This window comes from Chiloscyllium plagiosum, unplaced genomic scaffold (genome assembly GCF_004010195.1).
Source record: "Chiloscyllium plagiosum isolate BGI_BamShark_2017 unplaced genomic scaffold, ASM401019v2 scaf_11070, whole genome shotgun sequence".
Lineage (NCBI taxonomy): Eukaryota > Metazoa > Chordata > Chondrichthyes > Orectolobiformes > Hemiscylliidae > Chiloscyllium > Chiloscyllium plagiosum.
In genome coordinates, this window is record NW_025214399.1 from 7497 (window position 1) to 21003 (window position 13507).

Here is a 13507-nt window from a genome sequence, read left to right on the forward strand (position 1 = left end):
TGTCTGTTTGATTTACTCTTTTTCCCAACTGTACCAGTTTCAGACTGATCACTTTCCTCACTATCCCCATGGGTCCCCTACCCCACTCGACTTGTTTATTTATACGCAAGCAGCTTTAGCAAATCTTCCCGCCGATATATTAATCCACTTCCGATACAGATGCATTCCGTAATTCTTGTATAGGCCATTTCTACAAAAGAAGACATTCAAATGAGAAAAAATGTGAATCCTTCTCCTGGTGTCAGCTCCTCAGCCACGCATTCATCTGCTCTGTCCTCCAATTCCTCCCATCACGAGCTCATGGCACTAGAAGTAATCCAAATATGACTATCCACGAAAGCCTCCTTTTTACTATTCAACCTAAACTCTGATATTCTCTCCTCAGAATCTCATTCTTTTCACTTCCTAAGACATTAAATCCAGACCTCCTCCTGATCCTGTTGACCTTTCAGAAAATTCTGCACCCTCTCTGAGATATCTTTGATCCTGTCTCTAGAGAGGCAACACACCACTTCGATGTTTAGCTGTCAGCGACAGAATCGTCTGTCTGTGCCTCAAACTAAAGGATCCTCTATCAAAATCGGTCACTTGGAATCTGGCATAATCCTCATTACATTAGAGCCAGTTTCAGTACCAGAAACCTGGCTGTCAGTACTACATTCGCCTGAGCGTCTATCAGCCCGTACATTTTCCAGAACCGCATACTCGTTTGAGATGAGGATAGCTGCAGGTGACTCTTCCACTACCTGCCTCCCTCTCTGACCTTTCCTCGAAGTCACTCATCGTCCTGAATGTATCATCGGTTTATCTCCCTTCCTGCAATTTCCATACATCACACCCTCTCGCTCCTGCAAATTTCTCATTGCCTCTAACTGCTGCTCTAATCGATCCATGCAATATGACAGGATTCACAACGAAATACACTTCCTGCAGACATAATCATCAGTAGCATGGAAACTCTCCCTAATCTCTCACATCCGACAGGAAGAGCACATCAATCCAGTAAAAAATATCTTTCCGTATTAACAATCTACACCCCCAGAAACTAGCACTGTCTTACTGCTCTAAAAAAAACACTACTCCAACCTTAATGCCTACGTTTTTATATTATTAAAGTTTTACCAAAATAATCAAAAAGTAAAAACTTATTGGCTATTGTGGATTTACAAAGAAATAGTGTGGGTACACTTTTTTTAAAAAGCCACTTAGCTGCTCCCCTGCTGTGAGCTCCCACACACAGTTTTCTCCAAGGTCAGATGTGGATTTTGCTGTCTGTTGGTTTTTCTTAGAAGCACTCCAATATCTGAAGATGCTTGAAACCAGACAGCAAAGGAAGCAGCTGTGCAGGTTACTGCTGGGTCCGACAGCAGTGTCAGTTTCTTTCACCATTTGATTCACTGCCCTTTTTTGTCTTTTTCCTTTTTGAAGTGCTGTTGTTTTGATCGCTTTTTCCTCAAACTTCCAATACAATGCAACAGCGTACAAAACAGTAACTGCTCCTAGAATATGAGGAAATTCATTCCAACACTGAAAATACCTCAAGAAAGTCGCAGCTCTTATGGCTGCAACTTTTCTGCCCCATCCTCCATTTTCGATTACCTTGCCCTCAATTCTTTATCTCATTTTTGAAGGTCTCCCACTTTCCATCAGCCCCTTTACCCATGAATAGCTTCTCCTTATCAACTTTTGAAATGACTTGCCTAATTCCATCAAAATTTGCCTAACTTCAGTTTAGAAACTTAACTTTTAGATTATGTCTATTCTTTTAAAACTAACAGAATTATAATCACTGGACCCAACTTGCACTCCCATTGACACCTCGGTCAACTGCCTTGCTTTACGTCTGAAGAGAAGGTCATGTTTTGCTCCTTCTTTAGTCGGTTCATCGACATATTTAATGAGAAAATCTTCTTGGACACAATTGACAAGTTCTAATCCATCTAAGTCCTTAACACTATATCAGTCCCAGTCTATGCTTGGAAATTTAAAATCCCCTACCATTATAATCCTCTTATTCTGAGAGATAACTGATAACCCCTCACAAATTTGCTTGATAAGCAAGTAGAATCCCGACTGTGCGGAAACGGGCCCTTCGGCCCAATAAGTCAACACCGACCCAACGAACATTATTCCACCCAGATCCATTCTCCTCCATTTACCCCTTCCTCATGCACCTAACCTATGCATCCCTGAACACTTGGGCAATTTACCTAACCTGCACATCTATAAAATGTGATTGGACACCAGACCAAACTCACGCAGATACAGGGACAATATGCAAACACCACACACAGACAGTTGCTCCGTGCAAGAATCGAGCTCGGGTCCCTAGGACTATAAAGCAGCAGTGCCATCGACTGAGCCACTGAGCCGCTTCTCAACGTCCTGTTGACTAGTGAGGGGCCTATATTTAATTCCAGTGTAGTGATAATCCCTTTCTTCTTTTCATTTCCACCCGAATTACATCATTGAACGTAAACTCAGGAATATCCTCCCTGAATACAGCTGAACAAAAATGCCACACCCCCTTCACTCTTCCTTCCTTTCTCTCCTTTCTCTAGCATCAGTACCCTGTAACATTAAGCTGCCAGTCCTGTCCTTCCCTGAGACAAGTTTATGTAATAAATATGAAATCCCTGTGCCATGTTTCCAAACATGCCTTGGGTACATCAGCTTTACCTGTTAGTCCTCTTATATAGAAGTAAATGCAATTTAATTGATCAGTCTTATTTTTATCTCTGCCTTGCTCTCGCCTGCCTTACCTCTTTGACTTGCTCCTCTTCTCAATTGTAAGAACCTCAGTCATTTCTCTTTTCTCACTATTTTATTGCTCCATCTCCCCAGCCTTTACTGGTTTAAATCTCCTGAGTAGTATGAGCAATCTACCCACCAGGATACCGGTCACCTTCTAATTCAGCTGCAAACTATCCTTATCATAAGGCTGTTTCTGCCTCAGACAAGATTCCAATGATCCAAAAATGTGACTCGCTGCTCACTGCACCAACTCTTCACTCACACGTTCATCTGCTCTAATCTCTTCTTCCTACTCTCACTTGCACCTAGCACAGGGAGTAATCTATATATTACTACTCTGGAGGACCTATTTTCCAGTCTCCTGCACAATATCCTATATTCTGTCCTCAAAACCACCTCCCTTCTCTTCCGATATCATTGGTATTAATGTGTGCAATTGCTTCCTACTGGTTACTCTCCCCTTTGAGAATGTAATGCACCCTCTCCAAGACATCCTTGACCAGGGCAGCTTCAGACCATTTTGTTGTCTCGCTGTCGGTCACAGAAATGTCTGTCTGTGCTCCCAGAAAGAGAGAGAGTCTCTATCACAATTAATTGCTTGGAACTGAATATATCTCTCATCACGGTATGGCTAGTTTTAGTCCCAGAAAGTTGGCTGTCAGAGCTACATTCTCCTGATAGTCCATCACACCCCCATTTTCCAAAACAGCACACTTGTCTGAGATGCGGATAGCCACAGGAGACTCCTGCACTTCCTGTCTGCCTCTCCTACCTGTCCTCCATCCATTTGTCTATAACTGCAGTTTTCTACCTTCCTGAACTTCAATCCATCACATCCTCATTGCCTCTAACTGCTGCTCCACCTGATCCATATGACCCAATGGAGTCACAACCAAACACACCTCTTGCCGGCATAATCATCAGAAATATTGAAATTCTCGATAACTTCACACATCAAACAGAAAGAGCATGTTACTTTACTAAAGGCCATCTGTGTACCTTTATTGACATATCCAGACAGTAGCACCATCTTATTGCTGGAAAAGCACTGGTCTCGGATAACTACATACATATGTTGTATATTTAAAAAAAAAACAAAAGACAGATCTCAGTAAAACATCAGAGTCTATTATAGGTTTGGCAAAGGAATGTAAGAGTTGTAAGTTTTTTAAATCTTCAGTACAAATACTCACTTATCAATGAAATCATAATTCTCCCGGCTGTTCTGAAACTGAGGTCTCTGCAACGCCAGCGGTTTGTTTGTTTTTTGTGGACAGAGCTCCCATTCCCAGAGATGCCTGTACTTTCACAATCAGTCAAAGTTCATTGTTTGTTTTGTGTTGAACTCTAGATTCATTCCTCGACCACACACATGGTCGATCCCGAAATTCCTGCTCTCTCCATTTCCTCTAATTTAAAGTATGTTGTTTCTGATTTTTCCTTTGAATTCAAAAAAAAAGTTATAAATACAATAATTAATGCTCCAAGAAATCGAGGGAAGAATGGATCTGCTAAATGGATATGATTCTTTCTCATCCACTTTTTTGAAAATAGTTCAGGCGCAGGATTTACTCATCGTTGCAAAAGAATGAACTCACTTGGGACAGTACATGTGGCTTTCTGCTAGGAGATCTTGTCTCACAAACCTTGTTGTGGAAGTGATAATGATGATTGATGAGGGAAGCCTGTGAATGTTGCCTCCATGGACACTACTAAACCATTTGACAAGGTCCCTCATGGGAGGCTGGACCAGAAGTTTGAGTCACATGGGATCTATGTTGAGTTGGTAAGTTGGATACAAAATTGGCTTGGTCAAATAAGACAGACGATAATTTGTGAAAATGTATTTTTCTGATGGGTTGTCTGTGATTAGTTGTGTTCTGCAGGAGTCAGTTCTGAGATCTCTGTTGTTTGTATATAAATGTATTTAGATGAGAATGTAAGTGGTAGTAAGTTTTCAGTTCTGATTCGGACGTTTGCAGATGAGTTGAAATTTGGTGGAGTTGTTTATGGAATAACTCCATGAAAGCCGGTATCCTGTCATCAAGTCACCTTTTATTTACACTTGCATAATAAATGACATTCACCCAGCTCGTACACAGCCAATTCCTAGAATGAGTAGAAACCCTGAGACTCCTGTTTAGATCTGTCAGTCAGGACTCCTTGATTTGATCAGGTTAACAGCCCTAATCAGGGAAATCATTTTCAATGAGTTGAACTGATTCAAACCACAACATTCACCCCCTTTCAATCCTGCAGATAGGCATGTTCTAAATCCAGTAGTTTCTCCTCGGGCATTTTCACACCAGGTGTGGTTGCTCCGACTCTGCCAAATCTGGACTGCCTCTTGTGCCCATATTGTCTTGGCCGAAACTCATCTTCTTCAGGTGGTAGCTGTGGCAAGGCTGTGAGATCTGCTGTGTCCATTTTATCCTGAGATGCTGTGCAATGGGGGTGAATCCATGGGTTCCAACAGCTATGGATGTTCTGAGGGGCCAGGTATATTTTACTTCAGCCTTGTTTGCAAGAATGTAGCAGTCTTGTGGTCCACATACCTGTTCAGGATCACCTTTCCTCCCCAAACTTTGTACATCGTGGGACCTGACCCCGTCTCCACCATGCCTTTTACTCATGCATGGACATTCCTTGGTCTCGAAACTAAATTTTGTCCCATGAAGTAAATAGCCTCTCTGATTTAGAGGATCCTTTATCCAGCATTCACATTCCTGATGTTGTTTCACCACCCCCACCACCGCATCCCCACCCTTCCAGGTTTGGGAAAATCTGATTTAATCTCGTCCACAGTCTTCTCCACATTAGATACTCTACTGGAGTTGTCTCTGTAGCTGTATGGGGTGGACCTGGAATCAATAGGAACGGGGACAGTTTGGTGTCGAGTGAACCTGTAGGCTGTTTCTTCAAGACTGCCTTCAAAGTTTGGACTGTGTTTCCACCTGACCACTGGGCGATGGATGGTATGGACATGTCCTTATAAACCAAACGTCATGCGATATTAAGAAATACTCAGAATCCTTGTTGATAAATGATGGCCTGTTGTCTGTGACCTGTACCTCATAGAGTCTGTATATTGCAAAAGATACTTGCAGCTTGTCAGTCATCATTCTGTTATTGACAAATGAACTGGGTGCATGTCCAAACATTATAAGAGGGTGTCCACTAAGAGGAAAAACATAAAGCCCATGAAAGGATGGCACAGTCGACCTGTAACCAAATCCAGGGTTCAGGCGGGCATTCCCATGAATGTGGAGGGGCTGTTGGTGGTGACATTTTTTTTTGTCTTGTTGGCACTCTGGGCACTGACCAACAAACGTGGCTATATCAGCATTCAATCCTGGTCACCAGACAAATTGTCGCCAACATCTTCATTCCTGGTGGATCCTCGAGAAAACTTTAGTTGTTTCGTTGAGGCTTGACTTTGTTTTGGGGTTTTGCTGTGGGCTGATCTAGCTTCCCTCTGCTCAGAACATGACCTGAATGAGACCATGCAATTGCCTGCATTCAAATGGTGTTCCCGAATCTCAGCTGACCTGGAGAGGGTCTCCACTTACATTGGTATACCGTGTAACTCATAAACTCCACTTGCCACATTTTCTAATGATAAAGACGATTATCATGCCTGTTTGAAGTCCAAGGGGGCTTCAGCTAGTAGGTGCTTTTGCATGGTCACATAACTAATGCCACGCTCATTACCATAGAAGTAATTCCACAAAGGCTGGTCTGCAGTCATCAAGTCATCCGTGATTTACACGCGAATAGCACATAGCACTGACCCAGCAAGCTCAGAGCCAACTGCTGAAATGAACAGAACCCCTGACTCGCCTGTTTGGTTTCTTTAATATCCCTGCAATACTGCCATACCGCAGTCGTGTTTATTTTTCCCAGCACCTGTGTTGTGTGAATGTCGGTGCAGGACAAAATGACAAACACCAGTTGTGTTAATACCAGTTTTAATATTCCACCACCAGGAAATACACACAAACAAAACCTGTTATCTTTTGTCAGCCAGGTGTCCCTGATTGGACCAGGTTCACAGCCCCAATAAAGGAACCAATTCTTTGATGTCCACTAGACTGACCTTGTTCCGATCACTATAGTGGATAGAGAGGAAGGATGTACAGCAGGATAAAGATGAGTTGGAAGTTTGGGTGGAGAAATGGCAGACAGAATTTAATCTGAAAATGTATGTGGAGTTGTATTTTTGGAGATCAAATGCAAGAGTTAAATATACAGCAAATGGCAGAACCCTTCGGAGTATCGATATAAGAGGAAGCTTGGTCTGCATGTCCATAGTTTCCTGAAAGTGGCAATACCAGTGGAAAAGATGCAACTCAGATGTATGATATACTTAGCTTAGTTGGATAAGACATTAACAGTTTACAAGTCATGTAACAGCTGTATGAACTTGAATTAGGCCACATTTGGAGTATTTTGGGCAGTTCTGGTCACTGCACTTTATAGGAAGGCTGGGGAAATTTTGTAGGATGTTGTCTAGATAGCAATATATTAGCTATAAGGAGAGATTGGACAAACAGATTGTTTTCATTTGAACGTCAGAGGCTGAGGGGGACCTGATAGAAGTATATAAAATTATGAGAACTATGGACAGCGTGTTTAGTCAGTGTCTTTTCCCCAGCCTGGAAATGCCAAGTACGAGAGCACTTGGTTTAAGATGATTGGGGTAAGTTTAAAGATGTGCAGATTATTTTTTAAACAAAGAATGTAATGTGTCTGGAATGCAATATCCAGGGAGGTAGTAGAAGTAGATATCATAGCAAAGTTGAAAAGAATTTTAGGCAGACACCTGAAGAGGTGGAGAATAGTGGCTATGGACCATGTGCAAGCAGTTTGGAATGGCACCATGGCCAGCTCATATATCGCAGGCTGGAGTCTGTCCCTGCGCTGTGCAGTTCTATCTTCAATGTTGATTCCTCTATCAACGAAACATCATGCTTTTTTAATGGTTTTTCCAAGTTGTACAACCACCTTTCACGAATTTACCATCCTGGTTAAGTGTAGTACTTTTGATCCTCCTCACTCTTTCGAACTGTGCATTTTAGTCAAAATTGTTTTTCTTTGTCCTTTCTTTAAAAAGGCATCAGCTTATGTTTTTCTATAATATGTTTTATTTAGCAATTTAGCTTAACTGGCCAATTCCACTATGTTCTTCTTTACCACGATATCCAATTGTGTTGCCACTATCAGGAAGCTATGGACTTGCAACCCAAGATCTCTCTGTATATCAATGCTCCTGAGAGGTTGGCTATTTATTATGTACATTCTTTCTTTGTGCATTTAGCCTCTCAAAATGCATGACTTCACACTTGTTCACATTAAACTCCATATGCTGTTTCTCTGCCCAACCTTCCAATTAGTCTATTTCTTGCTGTATCCTTTAACAACCTTCCTTACTCTTCATAACTCCACCAATTTTTGTGTTGTCTGCAAAGATATTATTCAAGCCACCAATATTTTCTTCAAATTATTTATGTGTATATCAGACAACAGACATGCCAGCATTGATCCTTGTGGGACCCCACTGATCACAGACTACCAGTCAGAAATTTGATTACAAAAGTTGTGAATTTATTGTAAACACTCAGAAAGCTCTAGTTGCGCCAGATCAAGGGCAGTGTATTCAATTTTGTCAGCGCAGCTTAGGAGTTTAAATGAGGTCTATAGGTGATTTTATTAGAATTGTTCCAGAGATATCGGAAATTGGAAGGTTAGATTGAAGAAGTTGACATTGGAACAAAGGATGTTGTGCAAGGTTATGAGAGTTTTAGATTAGATAAATATTAAAAAGCTGCTTCTGTTACTTAATTGGGAAGGGATTCTCTCAGTCCTTCACCTGCTGACTCACCAGCGAATTCACACCAATGAGAAACATTTCAAATGCTCTGGCTGTGTGAAAACGTTTGCACGTTTATCGAACTTGAAGACGCACCAGCGAGTACACACTGGGGAGAGACCATTCACTTGCTCTGTATGTGATAAAGGATTCACTCAGTTATCCAACCTGTTAAAACACCAGCAAATTCACAACTGATTGCAGGGGATGGACCTTGCTTTTGTCACTGCTGGTATTCACATCCACAACTGAACCACATTCTGACAGTTGGATTTTGTTTCTGCTGATGGAACTAAACTCCAACCTGGTCACATTGCGAAATTAATAAATAAAGCTGCTGAATCAAATATAGTTGATACTATATAGCTCAATGGCCCACAGTTGGATATTCAAAGGAGAGTGTCAACAATGTAAATGTCCTCCAGCATACAAAATAAAGAACATGTGCATGCTTAGCATAAAGTGGTGTATTTCTCAGCATCTCTCCAAACTTCTCTGAAATTTCATTGTGGTTAGTTTCTTCTCTTGCAGATAAACCTGGGAGAATTTTGTGTTTTAATGGAGCTCCCCCTTTGTTTTCCAAAATCTGGGATAAACGTTACCATGATTTTAAATACTTGCCATTTAAATTTAGCCGGTCTCATCAGTTATATGCAGACTGTGCCAAAGAGAAAATCTGCTGCCAGTTTGGGTTATTCCCATCTCTAGTCTGCGAAAACTCTCCCGACACAGAGGCAGCCAAGCATTTCAGGAAACTGAAGTAGCACCAATCATAGATGAGCAGGGTTTAGGTTTATTCCTTTCCCTAACTTTTCTGGTGTTCATGGACTTGGACCACTGGATTTTCACTGCTTAGGAGTTTTGTTTCTGGCCTGTCCTCACTGCTCTTGAGATTCCCACACATTGTCATGTTGTGACACTGTACCTTGTAGATGCTCGTGTCGACTGCGCACCGGAGATGTATTAATTATAACCTTAGATACTGAACGGCGTTTTGATCAAATCGTTTTTTTTTGTCCTGAAGGATGTTTGTGGAGTTGTATTCATCCAGGTTTGTGGAGAGTATCCTATTGCACTTGTGAGTTAAGTTTCGTGACTTTTTGAGTCAGGCGTTGAGTAACTCTTCACAGAATCTCAGCTTCTGACTTTCCTTTGTAGCTACAGAAATTCCAAGGCTAGTCCAGGTAAGTCTCCGGATGACCTCATGAGATGCTGCCAAGTTCAAAGTTGCTGACTTTGGCATCTCAACATCATATTCAGTTCATGAAAACTCCAGGTAGTACAGCTTTGTCTTCACTTTGTCGGGGTATGTGTGTCTCTCGCTCCAAATCCCTGACATCGTACTGGGTTCACACTGCTGAAAAGCCATTTACCTGCTCTTTACATGGGAAGAGATTCTATGAATGAGTTGAAGTTTGGGTGGAGAAATGGCAGACAGAATTTAATCTGAAAATGTATGTGGAGTTGTATTTTTGGAGATTAAATGCAAGAGTTAAATATACAGCAAATGGCAGAACCCTTCGGAGTATCGATATAAGAGGAAGCTTGGTCTGCATGTCCATAGCTTCCTGAAAGTGGCAATACCAGTGGAAAAGATGCAACTCAGATGTATGATATACTTAGCTTAGTTTGATAAGACATTAACAGTTTACAAGTCATGTATCAGCTGTATGAACTTGAATTAGGCCACATTTGGAGTATTTTGGGCAGTTCTGGTCACTGCACTTTATAGGAAGGCAGGGGAAAGTTTGTAGGATGTTGTCTAGATAGCAATATATTAGCTATAAGGAGAGATTGGTCAAACCGATTGTTTTCATTTGAACGTCAGAGGCTGAGGGGGACCTGATAGAAGTATATAAAATTATGAGAGCTATGGACAGTGTGTTTAGTCAGTTTCTTTTTCCCAGCCTGGAAATGCCAAGTTCGAGAGCACTTGGTTTAAGATGATTGGGGTAAGTTTAAAGATGTGCAGATTATTTTTTAAACAAAGAGTGTAATGTGTCTGGAATGCAATATCCAGGGAGGTAGTAGAAGTAGATATCATAGCAAAGTTGAAAATAATTTAGACAGACACCTGAAGAGGTGGAGAATAGTGGCTATGGACCATGTGCAAGCAGTTTGGAATGGCACCATGGCCAGCTCATATATCGCAAGCTGGAGTCTGTTCCTGCGCTGTGCAGTTCTATCTTCAATGTTGATTCCTCTATCAACGAAACATCATGCTTTTTTAATGTTTTTCCAAGTTGTACAACCACCTATCAAGAATTTACCATCCTGGTTAAGTGTAGTACTTTTGATCCTCCTCACTCTTTCGAACTGTGCATTTTAGTCAAAATTGTTTTTCTTTGTCCTTTCTTTAAAAAGGCATCAGCTTATGTTTTTCTATAATACGTTTTATTTAGCAATTTAGCTTAACTGGCCAATTCCACTATGTTCTTCTTTACCACGATATCCAATTGTGTTGCCACTATCAGGAAGCTATGGACTTGCAACCCAAGATCTCTCTGTATATCAATGCTCCTGAGAGGTTGGCTATTTATTATGTACATTCTTTCTTTGTGCATTTAGCCTCTCAAAATGCATGACTTCACACTTGTTCACATTAAACTCCATATGCTGTTTCTCTGCCCAACCTTCCAACTAGTCTATTTCTTGCTGTATCCTTTAACAACCTTCCTTACTCTTCATAACTCCACCAATTTTTGTGTTGTCTGCAAAGATATTATTCAAGCCACCAATATTTTCTTCAAATTATTTATGTGTATATCAGACAACAGACATGCCAGCATTGATCCTTGTGGGACCCCACTGATCACAGACTACCAGTCAGAAATTTGATTACAAAAGTTGTGAATTTATTGTAAACACTCAGAAAGCTCTAGTTGCGCCAGATCAAGGGCAGTGTATTCAATTTTGTCAGCGCAGCTTAGGAGTTTAAATGAGGTCTATAGGTGATTTTATTAGAATTGTTCCAGAGATATCGGAAATTGGAAGGTTAGATTGAAGAAGTTGACATTGGAACAAAGGATGTTGTGCAAGGTTATGAGAGTTTTAGATTAGATAAATATTAAAAAGCTGCTTCTGTTACTTAATTGGGAAGGGATTCTCTCAGTCCTTCACCTGCTGACTCACCAGCGAATTCACACCAATGAGAAACATTTCAAATGCTCTGGCTGTGTGAAAACGTTTGCACGTTTATCGAACTTGAAGACGCACCAGCGAGTACACACTGGGGAGAGACCATTCACTTGCTCTGTATGTGATAAAGGATTCACTCAGTTATCCAACCTGTTAAAACACCAGCAAATTCACAACTGATTGCAGGGGATGGACCTTGCTTTTGTCACTGCTGGTATTCACATCCACAACTGAACCACATTCTGACAGTTGGATTTTGTTTCTGCTGATGGAACTAAACTCCAACCTGGTCACATTGCTCAATTAATAAATAAAGCTGCTTAATCAAATATAGTTGATACTATATAGCTCAATGGCCCACAGTTGGATATTCAAATGAGAGTGTCAACAATGTAAATGTCCTCCAGCATACAAAATAAAGAACATGTGCATGCTTAGCATAAAGTGGTGTATTTCTCAGCATCTCTCCAAACTTCTCTGAAATTTCATTGTGGTTAGTTTCTTCTCTTGCAGATAAACCTGGGAGAATTTTGTGTTTTAATGGAGCTCCCCCTTTGTTTTCCAAAATCTGGGATAAACGTTACCATGATTTTAAATACTTGCCATTTGAATTTAGCCGGTCTCATCAGTTATATGCAGACTGTGCCAAAGAGAAAATCTGCTGCCAGTTTGGGTTATTCCCATCTCTAGTCTGCGAAAACTCTCACGACACAGAGGCAGCCAAGCATTTCAGGAAACTGAAGTAGCACCAATCATAGATGAGTAGGGTTTAGGTTTATTCCTTTCCCTAACTTTTCTGATGTTTATGGACTTGGACCACTGGATTTTCACTGCTTAGGAGTTTTTTTTTTTTCTGGCCTGTCCTCACTGCTCTTGAGATTACCACACATTGTCAAGTTGTGACACTGTACCCTGTAGATGCTCGTGTCGACTGCGCACCGGAGATGTATTAATTATAAACTTAGGTACTGAACGGCGTTTTGATCAAATCGTTTTTTTTTTGTCCTGAAGGATGTTTGTGGAGTTGTATTCATTCAGGTTTGTGGAGAGTATCCTATTGCACTTGTGAGTTAAGTTTCGTGACTTTTTGAGTCAGGCGTTGAGTAACTCTTCACAGAATCTCAGCTTCTGACTTTCCTTTGTAGCTACAGAAATTCCAAGGCTAGTCCAGGTAAGTCTCCGGATGACCTCATGAGATGCTGCCAAGTTCAAAGTTGCTGACTTTGGCATCTCAACATCATATTCAGTTCATGAAAACTCCAGGTAGTACAGCTTTGTCTTCACTTTGTCGGGGTATGTGTGTCTCTCGCTCCAAATCCCTGACATCGTACTGGGTTCACACTGCTGAAAAGCCATTTACCTGCTCTTTACATGGGAAGAGATTCTATTATTTCTTGTCAGTTCGCCCCTTTGTTTCTTACTGCTGTGCCAAACAATTGGTTTGATTGAGGTATGTGCATTGTGAGTTAACAGTAAGCAAACTATAGAACACCATTTGATCTGTACCACCATGATCATATCATGGTTATAACTCTTCATTGTGGCCACCGCCATTTTGTTTTTGAGATATTTTGCTGTCTGCCGCACCTGGTCATTGAACACAATGAGGAATCAGTTGCAGAAAGAAATAAATTTGTCAGAAAGACATATTTGCACTTTCCAAATCTCATGCCCTTATAAATCTTACTCCAGAAATCAGATCTATCTCTTCCATCCCATGGTTAATTGTCTTTAAGTATCACTGAC